The sequence below is a fragment of the Cyprinus carpio genome, chromosome A17, assembly GCF_018340385.1.
Source record: "Cyprinus carpio isolate SPL01 chromosome A17, ASM1834038v1, whole genome shotgun sequence".
Taxonomy (NCBI): Eukaryota; Metazoa; Chordata; class Actinopteri; order Cypriniformes; family Cyprinidae; genus Cyprinus; species Cyprinus carpio.
This window is the reverse complement of record NC_056588.1, coordinates 6,068,409-6,084,069: the sequence shown is the minus strand read 5'-3', so window position 1 is coordinate 6,084,069 and position 15,661 is coordinate 6,068,409. Positions and strand designations below refer to the sequence as shown.

Below are 15,661 nucleotides of genomic sequence, written 5' to 3'. Positions count from 1 at the left end.
AATAGTGCTGAATGGAAAAATTATGTTGCATTCGAGCCAAAATGTCAGGCTTTTCAAGTACGTTGCCCCTTTTGGCGAAAAGCAATTCACAGGGCCGCCTACTGTTTTTTTGAGAAACCAATCATTTGTCTTTTAGGTGCCCTGCCTCTAGAGCTCTACGTTTTTAGTTTTCAGAGTATCGGCTGCTTGCACGTTTACGTTTATGTTGTTTTTGTAAGATTGCAGTGGTTGAACCTGTAATTTGATTTTAATCGCTAACATAATAGTGTGCAAAACAATTGGATATTTTTTGTTTATAAATTGATGATTGTACAATATGTTAAGCTGTGGCTCATGCATGCAGTAGATTATTTGTGTGTTTTGTAAGAAATAAATAAATAACAAATAAGTATAGGTAAAAATAAAATAAAACATCTGCAAGGCAGCTAAATAAATAAATAAATAAATAAATAAACGATTATCAAATGTAGGCAACCAACAAACCGACCAACAAAACTAAGCAGCAAACAAACTCGCGCCCCACGTACTGGCCAATAGGACGAAGCTGGAAACCAACGCGCTTTAGTCGCCATCTTGGCTCAGTTGTATTAGTGGTGAATAGAAACATACCGTTACATTTGAGCCAAAATGATAGGCTTTTCAAATAACTTTCGCCGAAGTGCCACGAGCCCTCCGCCTACTTCATTCTCATTGGTTTTCAGACGATTCACAAAAACAAGATAAGAGAATAAACTAGGATCTTCTAAGTTTTTACTGGGCTCATCCTTAAAATGAACTTATATAAATGGATGTGAGTTAAAGGTCCATAGAGTGGAAAAAGTCACCACGTGCATCGTCTATTTGACTGCGTTTTTATTTAGCCTAGCAGCAGAGCAGTGTTCCTCCAAACTAATAGAAGATCCCAGCCAGAGCTTCATGGAGAGGATGCACACATGGAAGACGTCCTTTATATACTTTGGAAATCATGGTGAGACTTTGATAAATGCGTTGCAAATAATTGCAGTACAGTTATCATCATAATGTGCAAAGCTAAGCAAGAGTCATTAGTCAGATCAGCACAACAGCATATTTGCTGACTCAATGGATTTGAGGTGTCAAAAGACTTTTAAAGTTAATATAAGTTTTAAGTTCATAGACTGTTGCATAAGCTTTAGTTCTACTTGCAGTCAGTCCAACAATCACACTGTTCATGGAGCAGCTTGAGATATCTGTTGTGAAGGTGAGCATCAGAATGTCAGAAGAAGGAGCTTTCTGATGTCTAGTTATGTTTTACATGATGGTTGACTGTATTGCAGTAATATCAGTTTGAATAACTGACTGTTTTTACAGCTGAACTGTTCAAAAACTGCTATAGCAAACTACTGTACAGGAGAAAAGCTTCTGATCAAGGCATACTTGTTCAGGTATAAGTTTATAAACTTTACCCTCACATCATTATGCATTGCTGTTCAAAATGCTGGGGTTAGGAAGATTTTTGAAAGAAATTATTCGACAAGGATTTCTATTTCAAATAAATGTTCTTTTGCACATTCTGTAAATCTAAGAAACCTGAAAAAATCTTGTTTTATGCAGAACAGCTGTTTCCAACATAGATGATAATAAGAAATGTTTCAGCATATTAGAAGGATTTCTGAAGTGACATGAATAAATAACATTTTAAAATATACTGGCTGCATCCGAAAGCTCTAAAATGCTGCCTTCAGAGGACGCATTCCAAGGTAGGAACAATCTGAATCCAAAGTTAGCTTCACTTCCTGTCTCATGCGATACCTTCATTTGATTGATTTTTTGTAGGCAGCATAGATGTATCCTTCGCTGCCTTTGATATCCCACAATCCTGTGTGTTCCATTCCATGATGGTTGAGCTAAAAAGATAAAGATGGCATCTGAAAGTTGCGCTTGGTGGTCAGTTTGTGTGGAAATGTATATTTCTGACTAACTTTTTGCACTTTTGATGTTAGTTCTAGCAAGAAATCAGTATTATAGTAATCCAATATTCGTTTAGTTATCACCAAAAATCATTAAACCGTTATGCTGCCTTAGAAGCCTGTCCGAAATCAGTTTCATGAGGTGCCTTCGTGGAAAAACGCTGCCTGCAAAGTCATTGCCTGATAGGGCAGCAAGTCAGCCGCCTAGGCTTTCGGACGCAGCCATTAAATATAAAACAGTTATCCGTTGTTGTTGTTGTTGTTGTTGCTGTTACAAAATATTATAAAATTCTCATTTTATTGTTATAAAATTTATAATATTTCACAATATTGCTGTTTTTACTGTATTTTTGATCAAATAAATGCAGCTTTAAGACACTTATTTTAAAAACATAAAACTTATTGAACACAAGATGTATAAAAAAAAATAAAAAATACAAGAAAGTATAAAAGTGGTTTGAATTACTCCATATAGTCATACAGGTTTGGAACGACATGGACGCAAAAGCTTTTTTGTCTTTTATCATTCCAGAGGCTCTGAGGTCCTGAGGAGTTTCGACATCAATACCATATTTGACGTCAATGCAATTGTTTCTCATGTCCTTTTGTGAGTTCTTCTTATTTATAACTTTTACAGGAGCACAAATGTTTAAAGATGCATATTTTGCCTGATGGAACTACAGTGACGACCTTGACCTTTGAATGTGTCCCTTATGTCCTCCGTTCAGCTGTGTCCTCTTCATTGAGGTCCGTAATGTGCACACACCTGCTGAGCTGCTGAGCGTGGAGAGTGCGGCCATAAAAAACAGTGACATTGTGGTCGGTCACATACCAGTGCTAGGCCTTCCAGGTACAATGTCTGTATTCTCTATAGTCCATTGTCTTGGTTGGAATGAAGCAATATTAAATATCTCAAGGTTTTTTTTTTTTTTTTTTTGGGATAGAGCACCGAGCTTTGATGGAGGCAGCATTTGTGTGTGGAACCAAATACCAGTTTGTCCAGACGACTGGCTCTTTGGTCCTAAATCATATGGGGTAAGTTTTATATTACTCCAAGTAGTGATATACTTTCAATCCCTATTGAGGTACTCAAAGCACAAAATAAACAGAGATGTGATGTATGACATTCTCTGTGTTGTCATAGACAACAATAATTACATAACTAATGGCCGCAAGATGTTCCCAGTGTTGTTCTAAAGCTCTCATCACCTGTTTGGATATCCAGACACCAGTGTTATTTTTATATCATTGCTATTCTATTAGAGTTTTTGTTAACATTTTATTTTAATATTTTCTGTTTTCACTTAAATTTTAGATTTGTAATGTTTTTATTTGTATGTCATTTTTTTAAACGTCTTTGGTTTTATTTGTAAATATTTTGTGCAGTTTTTATTAATTTTATTTATTAGTTTTAGTTTATTTATTTATTTAGTTAGTTCATTAAAATGAGAAATGTTGCCTTGTTGAATATATTGCTGTCCTTGGCAGGGTTGTTATAGTTAACTAAAACCATAAAATGTAATCACATTTTGTATTTGTAACCACATTTTTTGTTACCTGAAATAAAATAAAATAATATATAACTGAAATAAAATAAAATATATAAAAAATTTAACTTATTTCAGTTATAGTTCATTGAAAGTAACAAAAATTGTGGTTACAAATTTAAAATCTGGTTTCATTTTATGGTTTCATTTAACCACAGTAACCCTGCCAACTACCACAATATAATATACATAACTTTTTTTTAATAGATATTTTTTAATTTTGATTTAAATTATAATCACAGGGTTGTCGATCCGTCTTCCTCACAAACACAGCTGTGGTTTCTGCACTGTAAAGGTGTATCCAGGCGGTCTGACCCATGTCCCAGCACTCCCATGAGGAAACCACTCAACACCATCAACATACACACCTTCCTCCAGCTGATGGAAGCACCTCTACTGCTGATCAAGCATCTTCAACTTCCTGTCATTAATGCCAGATATAATAATAAAGGAGCTAGAATTCTGATTCTCATTTTAGTTCCATATCTGTTATGTTTGATTTTGGGGTTGGGATTTTGGGACTTGTTTTCTGGCAGACAGAGGTGGTGGTGGACCCTCCTAACGTAGATGTGGTTCATATACACCTCGGTGTTCCTGTGCTGAATCTGTTCTCTCAGCCCCAAACCCAGCACCAGGATTGGGCCACCGCTCAAACTCTCGCCCTGCAGCTCCGCGGGGAAGTTGGTATAGTGTTCATTCACAGGTACTGACGACGCAACAAAAACAACACTGCAATTCATATAACTGTAATATTCATGTAACAAGATTCCATGGGAAATAATGGGCAACACTTTACAATGGGCAGTTAGCTAAAGCATTGGATATCATGAACTAAAAATGAATTTTTTTTTATTCAATCTGTTTTATTACTCTTTTTATTTATTTAGCTTTCTATTACTGTCTAGTATGTTTAGAATCTTTTACATTTGTGTGTATATATATATATATATATATATATATATATATATATATATATATATATATATATATATATATATATATGTATATGTGTGTGTGTATATGTATGTATATATATATATATATATGTATGTATATAATATATATATATATATATATATATATATATATATATATATATATATATATATATATATATATATATAAAATATTCGAAATAATCAAAGCTTAATTTTCAGCATCATTACTCCAGTCTTCAGTGTCACATGATCCTTCAGAAATCATTCTAATATGCTTTAACATTTCTTATTATTATCAGTGTTGAAAACACGGCTAAATATATTATTAAGCTGTGTAATATTATATTAATTTAAATTTGATTATGCTGCTTTTAATTTTTTAATTATTATTTTCTTGCATATATAGTTAAAAAGAACGCCATTTATTAGAAATGTTTTGTAGCAGTGTAAATGTCTTTACTGTCACGCTTGATCAATTTAATGCATCCTTGCTGAATAAAAGTATTAATATACATTAAAACATATTTATATACATTCTACAATAAATATAGCTAATTATCATTTATAAATCAATTGACAAATTCATTTACCATTGACTGATGTTAATATTTACGAATTTGTATGTTAACAATGATGTATAAAAAAAAAGTATATGAATGTTGTATTAAAGGAGACATTAAAGTAACATTAATTATAGCTGTTAATTGTCGTTACCAAATAAGGATGGGTGGGTTTCTTGATTTATATCCATCTGGATTTGGAAGGAAGGAATTTAATATTATTGGTAATATTTATTTTCCCATGCATCAGCTTAAAATAAAAATAATTTCAGAAGTATAGAGTTTTTACATTATGGTAAAAATCACGAAAAGTAAAATTTTGGGGCAAAGGACTCATGCACAATAGGAGTAGGGACATTTTTATAGAAAGTAAATTGTGTCAGTTTTTACACAACCATACAGCATCCAATACACATCTCCAAATTACCTTCCACATATGTATTTTCAGTCATCAGTATCTCCCTTTTGAACTTGATTAGTTCCTTTCTTTCCTTCATTTTTTCAGGGACAGTCCAAGCGTGAAAACTCCACTGAAATACAACGCTGCTTACAGACTCCCACAGAAGGTCCGTTTAACGTTTGAATGTGTTTGTGATTATTCAAAAAAAATCTGTTTTTAACAAAAGCTTTTCTCAACAGGATGTGAAATATTTTACCCTGAAAAGCACCAAAGAGGTTGTGAAACTTTTCAAAGAAGAACTTTTGCAAGAACACAAGTTAGAAAACAAAGAGGAAGATGAGGAACATTGGTCAGATCTTGGTAGGATGACACCTAATTGCTAATTAGTAGCATGGTTCCAATGCTTTTGAACTGCTTCTACAGATCTTGTTGAATTTATCCAGATATTGTCGATGACGAGGTGTCTGTGTACAGAGACTGTGATCTTATGCTGGATCTGGAGTCTGTTATTAAACTCACATCAGACACTTTTCAAACAACAGTCACACAGAATGATATCACAGTGGTGCTGTTCTATTTTAAATGTGAGTTTTACTTATTATAATATTGTATTCTATGTATAAGACAAATCTACCCTGATATATCCACTTTTGTCCTCTAGGAGGTGCTGTCTGTATGGCTTTCATTCAGTCATATGTAGAGGTGGCGGATGCACTTGATGGTAAAAGCATTTCAATGATGAACTAAATTGCCAGAGAATGTAGAAATTTTGTCAATCAAGTTATGTTGTGTGTTTTTTTTTTTCTTTATTGATTCATTTGATGGAATACATTTTCAGATGATATTAAAGAAATCTCTACATAATAAATAGTTTTGCTTTTACACTGGGCTCAAAGAGTGTTTGGGCACTTAAGTCATTGCATTAGATAAAGCCAAATGGAATCTGCAAACAAATGATTTTTCTCAGGACTAACATCCCTTTCCTGGGCCATATTTCTGTTTTTGTTGAATGTTTTTTAACAGACTCGTCTGTGATTTTTAGTTGATATATGATATATTCCTCTATCCCTTATTTCCACATCTTTATTTAAATAATTTGATTAAATGTAATTAAATAAACTAAAAAAAAAAAAAAAACTCAAAGTGTACTTTTTTTATTTTTATTTTATATTTATCCACTCACATTAATTAAATTTACTTTTTTTTGAAAAATGAACCCCACTCACTTTCAGTAAATGGACAAAAAACAACACAGGCATTTTTCAAAATATCTTTTGTGTTCCACAAAAAGTCGTACAGGTGATTCCTTCCCCACTGTTCTGATCTACCGACCGATGACTGATGCTCAGCTCTATAGGGGGATGCTGGAAACCAAGAGCCTCCACAGGTTCATACTACTGTGAGTAATACATCCTCTTTCCCACACAAGGTCAGATCCTCTGGATGTGATTTAGTCTCTGTCACTCAGGATTAAACTTAAAGTGGGCCGTCTTTTTTAAATTAGAGGCATGATGATTGAAGAGCGGGTTTGTAGTTTGTGCCTCCACACTGACCTTTATATGGTCACACTGTTATATGTTGTTATATGGCTGTGAGCTGATAAAAGTAAGTGTAGTGTTTTATCTGTAGAACACCATCAAAAATCAATTAAAAGATGTTCTCAACAGTGCAGTGATTGTAAATGCGCTGCCTAGAGATAGTCAATAGTCTTTAATAATAAAGACATCTCAGTTGAACATTTCACACTTAATGTTTATTAATGAGTTACTTTTGTTCTTGCAGGAGTCTGGTCTCCAGTCCTGCCCATCTCTCCTCATCTGCTGAGGTGATGTCGTTCTTTGAGGGAGATTTGTACAGTAAACATATACATCTGACCCCTGTTAGAGTTCTGGGCCTTTTCAGTTCAACACATGACACGGTAAGCCAACCTTACATGGACGAACCTTAAAGGAATAGTTCACTCAAATATTTTCATCATTGACTGTCATATTGTTTTATTTCTCCTGTGAGAGACTTTTCTTTTTAGAAATGTGTTTTTTAATTTTTTTAAGTTTTACCAGGAAAAAAATAATAATTTTCATCAAATAGAAAATTAATCTCATATTCACTAACATTCAAAGGTTTGGATTCTTTTATTTAGCAAGGATGCATAAAATTAATTAAAAATGACAGTAAAAACTTTCACAAAGTGAAAAAAAATGCATCATGATTTCCACAAAAATATTTAACAGCAAAACATTGATAATAAGTAATGTTTCTTGAGCAGCAACTCATCATATTAGAATGATTTCTGATTGGTCATGTGACACTGAAGACTTGAGTAATGGCTGCTGAAAATTCAGCTTTTCCACCACAGGAATAAATGACATTTTAAAATATATAAAATTAGAAAACAGTTATTTAAAATTGTAATAATATTTTGTAAATTACTGTATTTTTTTAGTTTTTTACTGTAAAGTCTTGGTGAGCATAAGAGACTTTTAAACATTTAAAACCAAACTTTTGAACAGTACTAAGAAAAGCATTTATTTAAAACGACTTTAATCTTGCCATAAAATAGCCTTTGATTCTCATGTGGCGCTAAAATGAATATTTAAATTTTTCAGTGAAATGCACAGGAAATGTTATGCAGAATGTCTGCGCTTCTGTTTCCATGAAGTGAAAGTGGATGGTGATTTCCAAGCCTGAGCACCAGAGGAAGTAAGGAAAAGAGTAAAATGTGCTTATGTTGGTTGTGTGTAACACCTCCTGCTCTGCATAACCTTCTGAAATATCCCAGCATCAGAAGCAGTGTAGGAAGTGTTTACATACAAATATTAAAGGGTGGTTCAACCAAAAATGAAAATTCTGTCCGCATTTACTCACCCTTATGTCATCCCACACATTCATGAATTTCCACCTTCTTTGGAACATGGAAGAAGATATTTTAAAGAATTTAAGTCATACAGGTTTGGAATGACATGTGGGTGAGTAAATAATGACAGAATTTCCATTTTTGGGTGAACTATGCCTTTAAAACCGTAGGAGCCCTTTTAATTTTAATGGTCAGAAGGATGCAGAAAATGGACATACTATAAAAATATAATATATGACCTCTTTACAGTTTCACACTACTCATATACGTGCATTATTTTTTGCCTACAAAGAGGCAGAGCAATGGTATCTGACAGTTTCACCACAACTATTCTGATGATGTAATATACTTAAGCTTATGCTTTGCATTTAAAAAAGTTGTGTCTTAATAAGATGATACATGTGTTGACTTCAGTGTAATGTAAGAAAGCGTTCCAGCTGACTGCTCTGTATTTGATCAGGGTGGAGGGACTGACAGTAAACCTGCCTGCTCTACTGGTGTCCCGCGGCCCTGGAGTCCCTTTTGTAGGTCTATTCTCTCCCATCATCTTCAGCAATGGACCTTGTCTCACTTATACCACGAGTGAAGCTGGATCATTTTGTAAGTTGTTATGGGAACAAAGTTGCAAATTTACCACAGTGTCCAAACACCATGCTCCACAGTTACTCAATGGAACTTTATATTGGAATCACATGTGTTTTACTGGAATTTAAGTAACATGAATTGACTGGCTCTCCACATTGACGTAGTTAACCATGTTGTTATTGTTCACTAAAACAAACTGTTAAAGTTGTTTTTATTAATTGTAATAAAAAATACATATATAAATATAATAAATATTTGTTAGATATGTTGCCTTGGCAAAATCAAATTCAGTTGAATGTCTAAAGTTATCTAAAACTGAAATAAAAGTTATTATAAAAATTAAAGCTACATTAAAAAATAAAAATAAATAAAAAGCTAATAACAAAAAAATCTAAATGATTACTAATAAATAATATAAATAAATACTATAATAGTGTATACATAACATTAAAAAAAAGTTAAGCTTTATTTATATAAAATATAATCTGAAGGAATTATTTTTTTAACAATTTAAAGAATCTTTTGTAGACTTGTGTAAATTTTTTAATAAAATATTTATCTTTTTTATAATTACTTTTTATTATATTGTTTAAAGTTGAATGTATATTTGCAATGTAATAGCTTGTGAAGCTGATATGGCAATACATTTAAATACAACAACAACATATAAAATAGGAAAGTGAAACAATTCATCCATACACAGTTAGTGGGAAAATATGCTCTGTTTCGAAATGCCATCTTTTGCAATAAAAGTCACTTTTTGTTCCTTTGCCGAAATATCATTTACTAATAAGATAAAATTATGTTGTTTTGCATTAAAGCCTGAACTGACCGTGGAGAATCTTCCCTGGTATTTGGAGCTTGGGAAACCTTTGCTACTGCTTTTTATCGGAAAGGAGGACAGTACAGGGAGTACGAAGGCTTTAGCAGAGATAAAGCATCCCCTGAGCTCTGGACAGCTGGATTCCTTCCTGTCATGTTGGATCCATCTGTGAGGAACATAATCTGTTAGACACATTAATCAAAATGCATTGACTTTAAGCAAACCCTTTGTTATTTGTCATCTATGGGGTTTCATTGTTTTAGAGGTCGGACACCTGTTGGGAGGACTATCCTGGAGAAGTATCTTGGCTTTGTACCTCCACTTCCTGCTTTGGTGATGTCATGGTTAAAAACTGGAGCAGAGGTGTTCCTTTCCCCCCCAGAGCGCCCCCTAATGGCTAAGAACATCCTGCAGTGGATTCATGATGTGGAAAACAGACAGGAACAATCAGCAGGTGAGTCCCGGTAGCTTTTAATTAGAGGATTTCGATCCAGAAAACAACAATTTGGTTCATATTTCAGCCCTACCCAGGTGCAACAAAGTGAATGAAGTAAAAAGCAATCAATTTTTCGTGCCAAGACAGTCAATACACCTAAAATTTCTGGACAGAGAACCTCACTTGCATGCTTGAGCTACATACTTGAAATACACCGCAAAATGTTTGGCTTGTTGAGGTGATTTGGGCTGTTTTGACCTCAATGTATGGGTTATGTATATTGAAATATCGGAAATGTGTTTAAAAATCATATCACTGTAATTGAAAAAAATTATATTGCTATATATATATTGATATCTGATGTATGAATTATTGTCCAGCATCAATTTGAAGACATCAAATATGTCCTTGTAATTGCCTACAGTTCCAGGAATCAGTCATTGCATGCCCCTGCCCTGACAAAGCTGGCACAAAGTACTCCCGACACTCACCAATGTTTTTGAGATCACACCCTATCCATTCAGAACCTCATCAACACTTTTGCCCTAATACAATCACTATTGTTGCCTGTGGTTAGAAACAAAAAACAAAACAGGCCCAATCACTCCGATCCAGCACTCAGCTCAGTTGATACCTTCCCAAAAAGAGCTCTCACTCGCACCTCCCCAAAGACATGCCACTCCGTTCCGCTGATGGTCTCCAAGCGGGTCTTGCTTTTGTTAGAATCAAAACCTAAACTGGATTTATACCCACTTCTCAGCATCTCCATCTGCTTCCTGTGAAGCTGAGAGGAAACCGTATCCCTTAATTGTGTCTGATTGTTACAAGTTATTTCCCTGAAACCTTCTGCTGGACTTCTGGGGCCTGGGGACTTTTTTGGCAGCTTTTTGCGCTTCCGAAAAATCAGTTAAAATGTGTTTTATGAGGATGGATGAAGCACATTATCCATTGCAAGATATTTATTAAATTTCAGATGCCAGTGAGATGCAGAGCAAATACAATTGTCTACACATCATCAGAATTTTATCCATGAAGCATTAGTGTAATTATAATGAAATGTCCTTTGTATTGCTGTTGAAAGAGCTGTAGTATACATGCCTGTTTGGTGACTCTTGGCACTAGGAAAGCACAATAGTTGTTTCCTTTCTGCTATATGGCTCCATGGATTTTATTAGGCAGTTTATGTATTGTATTGTCTCATGTCTGACTGTAATGTTAGTGTTTTAGCTATTTTTTGGTCCTGTATGTGTAATGGGGCGGTAAGTGTAATCATTCCCATTACACATTCATGGGTTTGTCCTCTTTTCTGTGTGACCAGAGGAAGTATTCAGTCTCTAAACTCAAGAAAGATTATGCGTTTAATTTCGCATTTCACACAGAAACTTTGCATAATGAGTGTTATCACCATATTTGTGACCATGGACCACAAAACCACCAGTCAATTTTTTGAAATTGAGAGTCATAAATCATCTGAAAGCTGAATAAATAAGCTTTCCATTGATGTATGGTTTATGATAGGACAATATTTGGCCGAAATCTGGAATCCGAGGGTGTAAAAAAATCAAAATATTGATAAAATCGCCTTTAAAGTTGTCCAAATGAAGTTCTTAGCAAAGCATTTAACTAATCAAAAATTAAGTTTTGATATATTTCTGGTAATGTACAAAATATCTTCATGGAACATTTAATATCCTCATGATTTTTGCATAAAAGAAAAATCTAAAATTTTGACCCATAAAATGTATTTTTGGCCTTTGCTACAAATATACCCCAGCGACTTAAGACTTGTTTTGTGCTCCAGGGTCACATTTTTGCTAGTTGAGATGCACCAGGACTTTTCCCCTGATTGTGCTCATGGGAGCGATGAGCGACCCTTCTGGTCAAACTTTATTTTAAGGTCCAATTCTCACTATTTCCTAACTACTAACTATGAATTTTGCCTCAATAAACTCCTAATTTGCTGCTTATTAATAGTTAGTTGTTAAGTTAGGAATGTGGTAGGGTTAAGGGATATAGTCATGTTAAGAAATAATTTATTCCTGTGATGCAAAGCTGAATTTTCAGCAGCCAGTACTCCAGTCTTCAGAGTCACATGATCCTGCAGAAATGATTCTAATAAGCTGGTTTGGTGCTCGAGAAACATTTTTAAGTGTTATTTATGTTGAAAACAGTTGTGCTGCTTAATAGTTTGAACTTCTTAAACTTTTGAATGGTTGTGTGTGTATATTATGGAGTGGAGCGGTTACAAGTGTGATGGTTAAGTGGTTGTTTACTGGTCCAAGTTGAAAGAGTCACTCTGTTATTCAGAACTCTAGATATAGCTTGGGTCACTCTTCAGTGTAAGTCTTTGACATTTTTTGATTTATAGTCCACCAGCTGAACACATCTTTGGAAAAATGACTGTAATATGAGCAATATTAATAGGGATGCTTGTCTAAGCAACACCACTAAAAATATGTTTGAAACCAATATCATTCTCATTTCCGAAATAATTCCAAGGACCCAGATGTCCGCTTTTCCTGTAATTTAAGCAACCAGCATTGTTTGGTCGGTTACTATGCATTTCGTCAGAGCAGCAAAACATTTCAGCCTGCTGATTAATCCCACCACGCCACAGACATTAGTGGTAGCAGAAGACTCTCGGCATCAGTGATTTATGAGAAGAGGAGTGCTAGTGGTCTCTTTCATCCAGTGTTTTACAGTTAATAGCACATATGTGAATCCACATTCCTAGAGTGTGATACAAGCTGATTTTTTTGGATCAAATCCAAAGTTCAGTATATGCAGTACCTTTCAAAAATCTGAAGGATCGTGAGACACTGAAGACTGGAGTAATGATGCTGAAAATGATGGAGAAAATCATCACAGGAATAAATAAAAATGTTAAAATATATTCAAATACAAAACAAATAGGCCTGTTTTAATTGGTAATAATATTTTTGATCAAATAAATGTAGCCTCAGTTAGCATAGGATACTTTCAAAACACATCTATCTATCCAACTATCAATCAATCTATCAGATGCTTTGATACAAAATTCACTTTGAAGAAGAAAAGAGCGTTTAAAGTTAATTTGGAACATTAACAACTCAAAGAAAAACTGCTGGACTCTTCCAGTTATGCTTTTTCTAGGCATCAGGGATGCACAGATTTTTATCAGTGTGCTGGGGGAAAAATGCATCTATATCCATGAAATAGCCTGCAATTATTTCTTTTTGATGGAAGGAAACTCTGAGATCTACACTTATTTTCCACACCCCTTGAGTGGTGTCTGTAAGCCTATTTCAGTGGAGACTGCAGAGCCAGTATTTCTTCCACCACTTTTGCTGTGTGTCACATTGTTATGTAGTATTGATTTTCATGACACTATAAAACATTTGGTAAATGCATGACTTACTATTATTTAAGCAACCCTTTTCTGTTGATGTTCACACTACCATTCAAAAGTTAAGGGTGGTAAGATTTTTAAATGTTTTTGAAAGAAGTTTTTATGTTCAGCAAGGCTGCATTCATTTGAAAAATACAGTAGAAGCAGTGATATTGTAAAATAGAACGATTTAAAATAACTTCTCTATCTGAATATATTTAAAAATGTAATTTATTTTTGTGATTGCAAAGCTAAATTTTCAAATGATCCTTCGTAAATCTTATTAATATGCTGAGTGAGTGTTCAAGAAACAGTATTACTGACTCAAACTTGGACCAATAGGAAGTTTAGAGTACATTTTTTATCAAAAATTTTGGTACATTTAATGTCTCTTTTTGGGCTGTGCGTGGTGAACTCAGTTTATTTCACCAATGCTTATAATCAAATGACAAGCCCTTAGTGTTTGATGAGAGATATTTGAATTCACGGTTGCATTTAGTTGTTTTATTGTAGCATGCAGCTATGCTGTCTGTATGCACAATTCCTTGTGTTTTCACAGGAATTATTTAGTTCAGTTTACAGTTTCCACACCAAGACATCTGGAATCACTTGTCACTCCCCATTAGTCAAACTCCTCTACTTCAGATTTCCAGGTATCAAGCATCATTTACTCCCCAAGTGCCGTTCTTTTGTCAGAAGTAGCATGTATACAAATTAATTAGTGTTTACTCAAGTTACGCTAGCTGTTCTTCATCATGAAACAACGAGTTTGACAGACGTCACAAACAACAACATTCTGTTTTTTTTTTTAATTTCTTCACTGTTGTTCTTTTAGGCTTGATCCCAGATGGGAAATGGGGCCCTCCTGTGCCATTCTTTGACTTTTTGGCAATAATGGACCAAGAAGCACTGACTTACACAGCTCAGAAGGGTCCTAAAATGAAGACTGGGGGCAGGGAAGACCACAGAGAGCAGAAGCATGTGACCCCAAACCAAAGACAAACCCCACATCCATCACCAAACCCCCAAGCACCTCGCCAGCACTCCGAACTATAAAGTCAAGTCCTCTCATAGCACAGAAGGTTATGTAAGCAATTCACATGACTGCTTGACATCTGTTAGACTTCACATTATGTGTGATGTTAACATGTTCAGTGCTATTTGCAGAAATGTGTTGCAGAAACATATTTTTCACAAATTGAATGGACTTTTCAAATTAAATCAAACTAGTTTACATTTTAGTGCTGTAACTTTATATACACTGAATGTGATATTTAAAATCTGAAAAAGGTCTACACAAATGTATTTATTTATCCAAAGCATATCTAAATGTTTTTGAGAGACGATGTTATTCTGATTCTTACAGTGGATGACATTTGTAAATTTGTACGTTGTCTTTTGTTTCAGTCATGGAAGAACAGCAGGTAAGGGTTGTTTTTTTACCATATCCTGCTCCTTCATGGTCGAAAGACTAAGGTCAAACCCGGAAGTGGCTGCATCTTGGGTTGATTGCATTGTTAAAGTTAATTACACGTCACATTTAACGAGGGAATAACTACTTTTTAATTGAAACCCCCTCTCCCCGTCTTTTGTGTGCTGCCGGGAACTGTAATGTAGTATTTAACCCTAATGCAGATGTTTTTGGGGACATATCGAGTAACAATTTTTTAGAAATGCAATGCGCTGCCAATATGTGGTTTGTTGCACGTGCATTTTCACATGAGCAGAGATGTTCCTATATAAACATTCACCCATGTGAAGGTCATTATATAGGATAAGCCTGCATGGAAACTCCATAAGCCTCTACGACCTCTAAAAAGAACACCAACTAACAAATCAAACGAGCTTTCTGACTTCTACAATGAACATCATTTCAGAAATCAAACAAAATGTAAAATGCACTAGTAAGGCTCTTTCTCAATCAATCAAATTTTTCTTTAATTCATACACTATTGTGGTTGAAAGTTTTCTCAGAGCTTTTTAATGCATTGTAGGATTGCCTTCGGCTTATATCTCAGTAGAAAAATCATAATTTTGCTTTTTTGTCTTTTAACCACTTTATCAGATGCTGTTTTTTTTCTTTCAGCTAGTCAATGAATGGCATGCAGAGGATTGTGGGTCTGAATAGACATGATGTTACATAAACACTGAATTTGGATTTTATTATGACAATTTAAAATGACTGTTTTCTATTTCAATACAATTTTAAATGTAAAATATTAC

The 15,661-nt window shown here is 34.3% G+C and overlaps 1 pseudogene; it reads left to right on the top strand.

Moving 5' to 3' along the window:
* Positions 1-777: 777 nt before the first annotated feature.
* LOC109108356 lies at positions 778-15,233 on the top strand (annotated as a pseudogene).
* Positions 15,234-15,661: the final 428 nt, after the last annotated feature.